The sequence below is a fragment of the Xenopus laevis genome, chromosome 4L, assembly GCF_017654675.1.
Source record: "Xenopus laevis strain J_2021 chromosome 4L, Xenopus_laevis_v10.1, whole genome shotgun sequence".
In the NCBI taxonomy this organism is placed as follows: Eukaryota; Metazoa; Chordata; class Amphibia; order Anura; family Pipidae; genus Xenopus; species Xenopus laevis.
The window spans coordinates 112,856,229-112,867,066 of NC_054377.1; positions in this window are offsets into that span (position 1 = coordinate 112,856,229).

Here is a 10,838-nt window from a genome sequence, read left to right on the forward strand (position 1 = left end):
GGGCCGAATAATCAACACCATTTGGACCTCACTAAACAAGCAAAGCCCCTAGCCCAGTGGAGTTAACTATTTCTCTACCACACAAACATGAACATTAGAGGGAAGACAGTTACTCTACTAGTAATAATTTGGACTGTGGGAGAAATCTCGAGCATCTGGAAAGAACATACATAAAATCAAAATTAGAATAAACTCCATAAACTTCATGCTATGGCATTATAATTTTAACATTATGCTAGACACACTGCATGAAAGATGATATAAGGAATTGTGGATTTTAACTCAAGAGGCAAGCTGCAGACAAAACAGAGTCCAATAAGGAACCAATATCAGCCTCTCAGGATCAAGATACAAGAGGCAGGCCGAGATCCAAACCAGAAAATCCAAAGAGGAAAGGAGGGAACAGCAATCTCCAACAGCTAAACACTAATGCACAATGTTAGAAATAATAGTACCAACAGCTGCAGAGTTGTGAATTTGAGACCCCAACATAGTTTTGTTGTAGTAAAGAGTTCAATGGAATACGAGCATGATATATGTGATTGAAGTAATTTTGTCTTAAAATATCATACAAGGCCAAAAAAGAAAAAAATAAGGGCACACCACCTCATAAAGTTTCTCAACTGGCCTCATTGATGCTGTGCCCCTGGATAGCATGATGGCACAATTATGAACATTAGTGCCTTGCAGCACTGGGTTCTTAGGTTGATTTTCTGCCAGGACACTTTTCTATTTATGATTACCCAATGCCAGGACACTATCTTCTAGAGCGTATACAATATGTTCTCCCCATATCTGTTTGGGTTTCTTTCTGGTACTCCAATTTAAGTTTAAATGACCATGAGTTCTATGAGAACCAGCAATGTTATCTCTTCATTGGCTGTTAGACTAGCGGGTTTGTTCAGTAATCTGAGCTGAGTAGCCAATAGCCAAAGTAAATTCCTGCAGGGGGCAGAGTGGGTTAGAGGAGTAGAAGGATTTCTAAATGATTAAGGGGATGCTGCAGTCTTACTGTTAACCTTTTAACAACCAGAGTGGCTTTTACAGAGACTGTTCATTGATTACATTTATGTGTGTGTCTGTGTGGGGGGGTTACATGTCCTTTAAAAGATGCTTAAGCACTGTTGCAGGGACTGATGTGAATGTTGTATAATCTCTGTAAAGCTCTGTGAAATATGTTGGCACCATAAATAAACAGCAGTAATAGCAGGCAATAACTTTTTAACTTTAACACAAAGTGAGAAATTCAGATAAAGGATCAAATCATATAAGACTAATTCAAGAAGTTAATAGTAGTAATTCCGAAGATCAGAGAGGTTTATTCAAGCAGAATCTTCAAGTACTGCAGGATAAAACAGAAGCAGTTGAAGGTAGAAAATCAGTAACTGAAATGTCAGGCAGTGGTTCAAGTAAAGTCAACAAGCAATTAGGCAGTGGAATGTTGTATATGTAAAAGTAAAATACATTTCTTTATTTGATTAAAAGTCACAGTCTCTTCATCCGGATTCTTACTATTCAAAGAGAAATGTCAACATAAAACAGAGAAATATAATTTTACACACCCGTAAAAAATATTTAAGAGCAAATTCTATTGATTTACTGTTGGATGAGCCACTGACAGTATTCTGATATTTCAGGTATGTAGTTCATACGCAGTCAATGAAGTAAGAAGACTTGTAAAAACAAAAAAAAATAACTACGGAGTGTATCAGTCTGAGTTTCTAGTACCTTGTAATGGTAATGCTCCTTATAAGAAAATGTAATTATGTGACATACCTATAATAATAAACCAAAAGGACAAGTAATGATAATATACTAAAACTTAGGCTTATAGGCTAAAAACTAAAAGATAAAAATAAATACATACATTAGTGCCATATAAACCTGTACAAGAAAATCTAATTTTATTTAATCAAGCTCATAAAAAAATTAATTACTGCGTTGCACACAGTGGTGTTAACAATGTCAGTATGTATATGATAACACAAACTTGTTTTTCAAACTATGACATACCTCATTCAGTACGGTCTAGTAGAAAAAATACAAGCTGGGTTTAAACCGGAGAATAAAGCATCACTACTAGAAACAGCCTTTTAATTAAACATATCACAATCCTTGTTTCTGGTGAGTACATGACTAAACTTTTTAAACAAATGTTCTCAGAAGATGTACGTAACTACTAAACATAAGTACGGCAAAACAAAAGCTACATGTATGTGTCTACATGTCTGCACAACAAGCCCAGGAAAAAGGTTTGCAGTGCTTTGGTGACCAAAATCCAAGGCGTGTTTAAATAAAAATAAGGACACTAAACATACATCATGACAAAAAACCTTTAAATACAGCAGGATTCACCAACCTTTTAATCCCGTGAACAACATTCAGAAGTAAAAAGATTTGGGGAGCAACACTTGCATGAAAAATGTTCTTGGGGTGCCAAATAAGTGTTGCGATTGGCCATTTAGTAGCCCCAATGTGGATTGTCAACCTACATGAGGCTCTGTTTGGCAGTACACCTAGTTATTAAGCAACCAAAACTTGCCTCCAAATCAGTAATTCAAAAATAAGCACTTGGTATGAGGCCACTGGGAGCAACATGCAAGGGGCTGGAGAGCAATGCTCACAAACTAGTTGTTGGGGGTCACTGAAATACAGTAAAATCAATGCTTGGCATATCACCCTGTAACAAAGCCACATAAAAAAATGGTCTCAATGAAGTCAAAGTAAATTACTGGCAGAAATGTGTTATCTACAGAAGTGACAATGATAGTTTGACAGATCATGGGCACAGCAGTATCCAAGGGAAGTGGCCTGCACTGCCCATGCATTCTGAAGTAAAGTCAGACCAGATGTGAGACCTTCCAAGTGGCTGTGCAACAGAATACATATTTGCCATACAATTGTGGAAAAATCTTTACCACTTCTGGAGTGGTGGAGATTTCTCAACATGGTGGAGCTACTTTGCTATTATGCTAACATGTTTTGAGCTTCAGTTGCTCAACTGAATATTTTAGAATTTTAGCTTGAAAATATTTGGGGCACCTTTATAACAAGACACAGGTAACTTCTGAGTAACTATCATAGTCTTTTTGCTTCCTCGATTACATCTTCTCCAAGCCAGTGTCATGAATCTGTTACCCTCAAAATGCAAATAATTTTACATCTATCTATTTTCATCTATTCAATGTGCTGGGAAAAATGCCAAATGAGCGGTAGGGTTTCACACATTTTAAAATTGCACCATTGTGCTTGAGGTATTTTATACTTTGCAAAGGTTCTGCTTGATGAATATTTTCCAATCTTATTATCAGACTATATTTACAGGCTGTACCAGTCGTACCATACTTATACCTTAGACTTAGGTCCAGCTTTACTCTTTGAAGGCAATCGGCAAGGAGTTTGCAGCCTTGGTGCTGTAACCAGAGAGTTTTGTATTATTGGTGGTGTGAAATGATTCTGTCTTCTCAAGAGTACTGGGCTTCCCAGCCATGCAGGTTGCAAGATCTTCTCCTTTAAGGACTCAGTGCTGTTGGATGGGGGTGTATTGTCCTGCAAAAGGCCAATAGGTGGGAAAGTATTTATCTCCATAGAATGTTCTGCTGATGATGTTCTTTTAGAAGACTGAGTAAGATTGTCCACATATATGTTAGGTGGCACAACAGAAGCCTGAGATTGATGTGAACTGACTGTCTTTGAAGATTTAGACAGTGGACTGGGCAAACGGGAAGAACGTGTAGGTAGAGAAGAACGTGGGATTCCTGTTGCTCTCCTGCTTCCCAAATTAGATGTGATAGCCCCCCTCTCCATATCCTAAAAGTAGATTGAAAAAGTCTGAGTGACAATTTTCAATGCCTTCACAGATATAGAAAATTCCATACATTTTACATATGCATCCACTGTAATGAGGTGTGAGATATACTCATATACTGTAATACTAGACTGATACTGTAGATAACAGACAGATATAAAAAATAGACTTGCACTCACTGTATCTTAAATAATGCAATATGATGACTAATAACTAAGGAAAAAATACCCCCCCCTCACTGTTCTTGTTTACATGTATAACAATTACTGGATAAAGGACATAACGCCTTCAGTTTCCGGTGAAAGTAAATGGGTGGTATTCATGGAAAGTTCTGGATACACAAAGACTTTATTGTAGTGCCTGAATGTATTTATTAGGCAAGTGAATAAAACACATACACTTTATAAACTGAGCAAAAGGGACCCTTTATTACAAAACTCTTTCCTTTATTATAGGAAGGTTTAAAAACTTATATTCAGGAGGAAAAATGTTCAATTTATACTTTCTATACAAATAAGTGCGGGTTAAGGGGTGTCCAGCAGCAACATCAGAAACCCAGAATAAACAGTTACTGACATATGACAAAGATAAAATGTATATGTACTGATGGAGGTCCAAATGTTGGAAGGAAAAAGGTCTCTTTAAAAATTCGACTTCGACCATTCGCCATCTAAAACCTGCCGAATTGCTGTTTTAGCCTATGGGGGACCTCCTAGAACCTATTTGGAGTCAATTGGTGGACTTTAAAAAAACAACGTTTTTTTTGGGAAAAACTTTGTATGGAATTCGATCGAATGCGATGTTCCTTCGATTCGTATGATTCAAATTCGCCCGAATACGGACCTATTCCATCGAAAACGGACCTATTAAACCAAAAAAAAAACTTTGACTTCATTTCAGTTGGTCTTTTTCATTTCGAAATTCGACCTTTGATAAATATGCCCCTAAATTCTAGTTGAAATGGTCTTCCTGATTATTCACATGGTAATCTTAATCATTGTGCAGACTCAAGGATAATAAAAGCATGGTAACTAGTTAAGTGTAAAGAGTAAGAAAGTTTTGTACATACATGATCTCAGAATGTGGCCGCTGGTGCAGTAGATGCTATTTTGATGAATAATCCACAGTTGTTTCATTGTTCTCTTCTAGTGTATCTAAACCGATCACCTTGCATCCTCAATTACAGATATTGTAAAAGTGAACTACAAGCATGATACGAACATCCTAATGCCTCTACAAGGATGGAATCTTTTCACACTGCATATAAATTCATTCTCATGGCCCCCGCAGTCTATCAGGAACTATGGCCACAATGTGAAAATTCCTGTATCCGTGGGCCTGCTTCACAAACATCTCTTTATTCTGAGCTGCCCCATTATTACTCTGCAGAGCTTCAGTGGAGGGAATGTCTTGATATATTAATTGAACAGTCTTCATTTATACATAAGGGTAACAGAATTTAGGCTAGTGCTTTAAAGCTGTTCCAAGACAAATAGACTTATGTTAATATAGTGAAATTTTGCTTTGATCAATTCTTTTCTAAAACTAAACATTTTTAAAATGAAAACATTAAATTTTTCCCACTTTCATGATTCTCAGTAGCAGCTCATTAAAGGAAAACTATACCCCCCAAACAATGTAGGTCTCTATTAAAAGACACTGAGTAAAACAGCTCATGTGTAAAACCCTGCTTCATATAAATGAACCATTATCATAATAATATACTTTTCTAGTAGTATGTGCCATTGGGTAATCATAAATAGAAAATTGCCATTTTAAAAAATAAGGGCCGCCCCCTGAGATCGTAAGATTCACTGTGCACACATACAAACCACATGTTAGGTCACATGAACCAATTAACAGACAGAGTTCTGCCTTTTGCTTCCTCACTTCTTCCTGTTACAGTTAGTGTTGTAGTATTTCTGGTCAGGTGATCTCTGAGGCAGCACAGATAGAGTCACGAAATGGTGGCTCAAGGCAAGAGATGTAAAAGGGCAATATTTATGTAAATATATATTCCAGTTTGGTAAGATTCTTTAATATGTCATTCAATTTGATACAAACTATCTGTTGCTTAAGTATTCATTTTTGGGGTATAGTTTTCCTTTAAGCTAGGTTCCTGACTCTTTAAACTGTGACAATTTTATATGTTATTTACCCTTATTTCTCTTTAAATGTACTTAAGTCTTTAGAGAAAAGGGCAAATTTATGTTTACAGACACAGCTCTAGGCACAAAATTGGCGCAGAGTTGCACCTGTCAACACATAGATCATGGATTTGCTAGATTTTGCACTGCACATTGAATGCTGACTTCAATTTGAACATTAGTTGTGGCAAAAGATGGGGCAAATGTAGCTGCTGCTGAGGAATACAGTTATGGGATCTCTTGTTCAGAAATACAATGTAATAGATACACCGCACACCTGTGGGCAAATTAACACCTGTGGGCAAATTAACTTACCTTCAAAGTTGCGCCAGCGGTGACTTCGCCACACTTCACCAGGCGTAGATTTGCCAGGGCTGTGCAAATTCACGAAGATCCGAAGTTGCTCACAAGGTACCGTTCGTTTGCGAAGTTGTGCTAGCGATGTTAGCAGTTCGAAGTTATGCTAGCAATCGGAAATTTGCATACGGCGTGCAGTTAAAGTACAATGGCCGTATATGCAGCAGAAAACACATTACACTACACAAGGCCAGGGAACCTTAATAGGTGTATTGTAATGCTCTACACATGTGCCCACAGTATAGTTTAGGTGCCATATGTAATCAAATGTAGGGGGGAAGGAGGGTACCCTTAAAAAAAATTACGATCTTTTTCAGCCTATCACCCTTAAAAAAGTAAAACATGCCAGCGTTTTTTGGGACTTAGAAAACAATTCAACTTTTTTTAACCAAGTCCTATCTACTCTATTGCACTTCGCCTGGTCTGAGGTGCGAAGTAAAGTCTGGCGCATGAGGTAACGTTCACGAAAATCCGCAAGTTAGTGAATTAGCATAGTTACGTCCCTTCGCCAGAGCGCAAGTAGCGCTAGAGTAGGTCCTCTTCGCTAGCGAATTTACGTCAGCACCGTTGGCTTCGCCCTTTAGTAAATTTGCCCCCTGCTGGAGTTTACTCTCTCTGTATTAGTGGTGCTGGTTCTCCGTTTGACCCGGCACGGTGCCTCAGTAACAGCATTCATCCTGATGAAGGGAGGTTGAACCCTCGAAACGTTGATATTGGTGGTGTAAACAAATAAAAATATGGGGCACTTTCCCCACTGAAGATAATTTGTTTGTGTGCGGATCCGTGAATAGAAAGTTGCTATCTCTTGTTCAGAAACCCATTATCTAGAAAGCTCTGTATTATGGGAAGTTCATCTCCTATAGACACAATTTTAATCAAATAATGAATATTTTTAAAAATGATTACCCTTTTCTCTGTAATAATAAAACAGTTCATTGTACTTGATCTCAACTAATATATAATGATTCCTTATGTGTTTATTGAATGCTTAAATGATTTTCTTCAGGTGATCTAAGGAAAGAATTAAGGAAAGATCCCTTATCCAGAAACCCCAGGCCCCGAGCATTCTAGATAACTGGTCCCATAGATATACATCAATTCATGTATCATTGTAAAGGAGAGTTATTGACTTATTAAACTTCCACTGGTAGACATAGGTCAGAATGAAAGTAATTAATTTTTACAATGTAAATTTTAGAGAACAATACAATCTAAAAAGTAATTCTAACTAAACAAAGTAATTATTTGCTTTGTCCTATTTGAAACCTATACATTTTGTGACTGTTTTCTTAGTGTACTCTTGGATGAGGGGGGTAACTATTTGTTAAAGCAGATATTGATGATGCAGATTTACAGTGGTGTTTCAATGTCCGTTCATCAGACTTTATGCCAAAGTTTTAAAACTTATATCTGCTATGGCAAGAGGATTAGATTTTTCTCTATACATTTAATCATCCTGAGTTTTTATTGCTTCCAGACGTTATACTCCTCAAGATGGGAGCCATGGCTGGAGATAGCAAATATTAAAAATAATCCAGAATGCTCGGGACCTGGGGTTTTCCGGATAATGGATCTTTCCGTAATTTGGGTCTTCATGCCTTAAGTCTACTAGAAATTAATTTAAGCATTAAATAAACCCAATAGGCTGGTTTTGCTTCCAATAAAGATTACTTATATCTTAGTTGGGATCAAGTACAAGGTACTGTTTTATTATAACAGAGAAAAAGGAAATCATTTTTAAAAATTTGGATTATTTGCATAAAATGGAGTCTATGGGAGACAGCCATTCCGTAATTCGGAGCTTTCTGATATTGGGTTTCCAGATAAGGGATCCTATACCTGTATAATTAGATGTTCTCCAATGGAAAGCCATCAAAAAATGTTTTTATAATAATTGTAAAAAATGCCCTGTTATTGACTGATCAGCAGAATATATACTCTCCTGGATAAAAAAAAGCTTGTTTATTGAAATGTTTATTAAGTGCCTAATGCTAACAGTTTTACACAGGAGGCTAATAGTGCCTTACAACTGAAGCTATTCTATCTTCTGGGCATTTAACAGGTGAAATGGTTATTGCATACATTGGACAAATGTTTTTTTCTGTCCAGGTGATAATGGACTTTTCTCCAACTGATTCCTTACTTAGAACTTCAGCCCTATAGAAACTAATAACACATATTGATGCTGGTAAATTGATATACCCACTCTAATCAATGACGTGTGGGAAGTGGTATGACTACTTCTTCATTGTAATATCCAGAAGTTCTCCTAATACAAGAAAATAAATAAATAAGGTATTCATTCATAAACAACACAAATACTGTATCAAATTTGGTTAATAGATGATGACCTCTGTTTCATGTGCAGTAACTATCCCAATACTTGGCTGCATATGATCTTGCAATGCCCATATAGTCACATTCACTGGAAATAGATGATTACTTTTGTCTACAAACCTCTTTTAACTAATGTGAGGTCTCCCAGGATTGTCTTTTGGTTGCAGTCGAATCCTTTCTACCTCATGAACATTTCCAAATATGATTGTTGCTTTATTTGACCAGAAGGGCATTAATCTTAAACTGGAAAAACAGCCAACCTTCCACCATCTGGCTATGGTTAAAATCTGTTAATGACGCTCTTACTTATTATAAACTGAACAATGCGGAGGATGCTTAGCCTGATATGAAAATTTGTCTCAAAGCTGGATAGATAATCTGATTACATGTTGTGCCCTGCACCCATACTATCTGGTCCTCAGGGCAGGGTGTCCGTTGTATGAGTATGTGAGAATTAGAAATATTTTTCTTGTAAATGTCATGTTAGGTTTAAAGAGGTCTTTACAACAATATACTTAAAGCCTTTCATATTTATCATGTTATTAATCCTTTATATTTGGCTAGGCACTATGACATTTTTTGTCATAATCTTATTCCTATATAAACAAGAAGCTAGGAGGATTTATTTGTCTATAAAGGGGAGCAGAAACTGCACAAAATGTTTTGATCTATTAAGTTTGATCTACGCTTATTCGTATTTTTAAAAGTATTGCAAGATTTGAGACTTTCCAATTGCGCACTTACTGCAAGCTGCAAGATGTCCGACCATTCTGCGAGCCCTAAAAGGAAAAAGAAAGGATTCTCCCCTGAGGAGCTCGGATTTAGAGTTGTTTTATGATAATCCTCCTGTAAGCAACAAAAATGCATATAAAAACAGAGTCATGTCCAAACTTGTGCGTATATTGGAACGCAAATATGGAATTATTAGAACCATTAAGGAAATTCAAGTGTGTTACTCAGATTTGAAAAGATGTGACAAGTAGCATAATGAACAGATGACAGAAATTAACTTTTATTTTTTTAGGTGTGTCACAGAGATCTGAGTGCAGATGAATGGAAACTTAAAAAGGAAATGAAGGTAAAAGATGGGGATGCATATATATTGTTGGATGTGGATTGATTGATGACAGTTCCCATGAACCTCCAAGAAAGAAATTATTATTATAAGGAAAAGCAGGTCTCATGTGACAGCCACTGCACTGAAGTTAAAGAAATTGTTCTGCAAATTGATGTAAAACTGGAATCTTTGATTGTTAAAATGGATCCATTTCTCAAATGCTTAGGTTAATTATTGTTCATATTTGTTCATGGTTTTTTAAATTTAAGTTATTACTTGATAATTACAAGTTTTTGTGAGACCTTTCTCAGAAACAATTTCTCCACTTCTGACATTTTTATATGTAGTTCCTTGAGGAGATCAGTACTGACCTACTTATTAGTGGAAAATGCAGCTGATAATACAGAATTTACTTGTTTTATTTTAAAAATAACAATAGTCTGTTTTATTCTCTAGTAAACCTTTCTAATGTGAAGCTTTGTACAGCTACAATACCAGCATCTTGAATCATGTGCTAAAAAGACAGTAGTGCCTTGCAAAAAATGATGCCACATTCTTGTGCTTTGAAACAAAAAAATTGACTTGTTTATTTTATGTGTTATCTCCTTGGAAAAAACAAGGAGAAAAAAGTAGCAACAACTTTAATAAATCTTGGTTAAAATAGCTCTTTAATAAATATTGTTTAAAATAGCAACTATAATTTGTTTGATTTTTTTAAAATTATACTACAGTATCAAGGTATTAGTTAACTAACCACAACACGTTCCTATTCTGTACATTTGTATGATGGTAGCTGCTTTTCTTTTTTAAAATACATTTGTATAATATACACAGAAACTTCTATATTTCTATTTATACAGAGCTGACATTTTTTTCAGTTCAAGGTATAGTCACATCCCACCTCAGTATAATCATATGAAAAATAGCTTTCTATTTATGGAGCATAGCTGTCACCATTTTATTTTATAGTATACATATGTTTGTTGAATGATATTATGAGAGCATAAGTTATAGCACAAATAAATCAGTGATCCCCAACCAGTGGCTCATGAGCAACATGTTGCTCCCCAATGCCTTGAATGTTGCTCCCAGTAGCCTAAAAGCGGGTGCTTATTTTTGAAATACTGGGGGG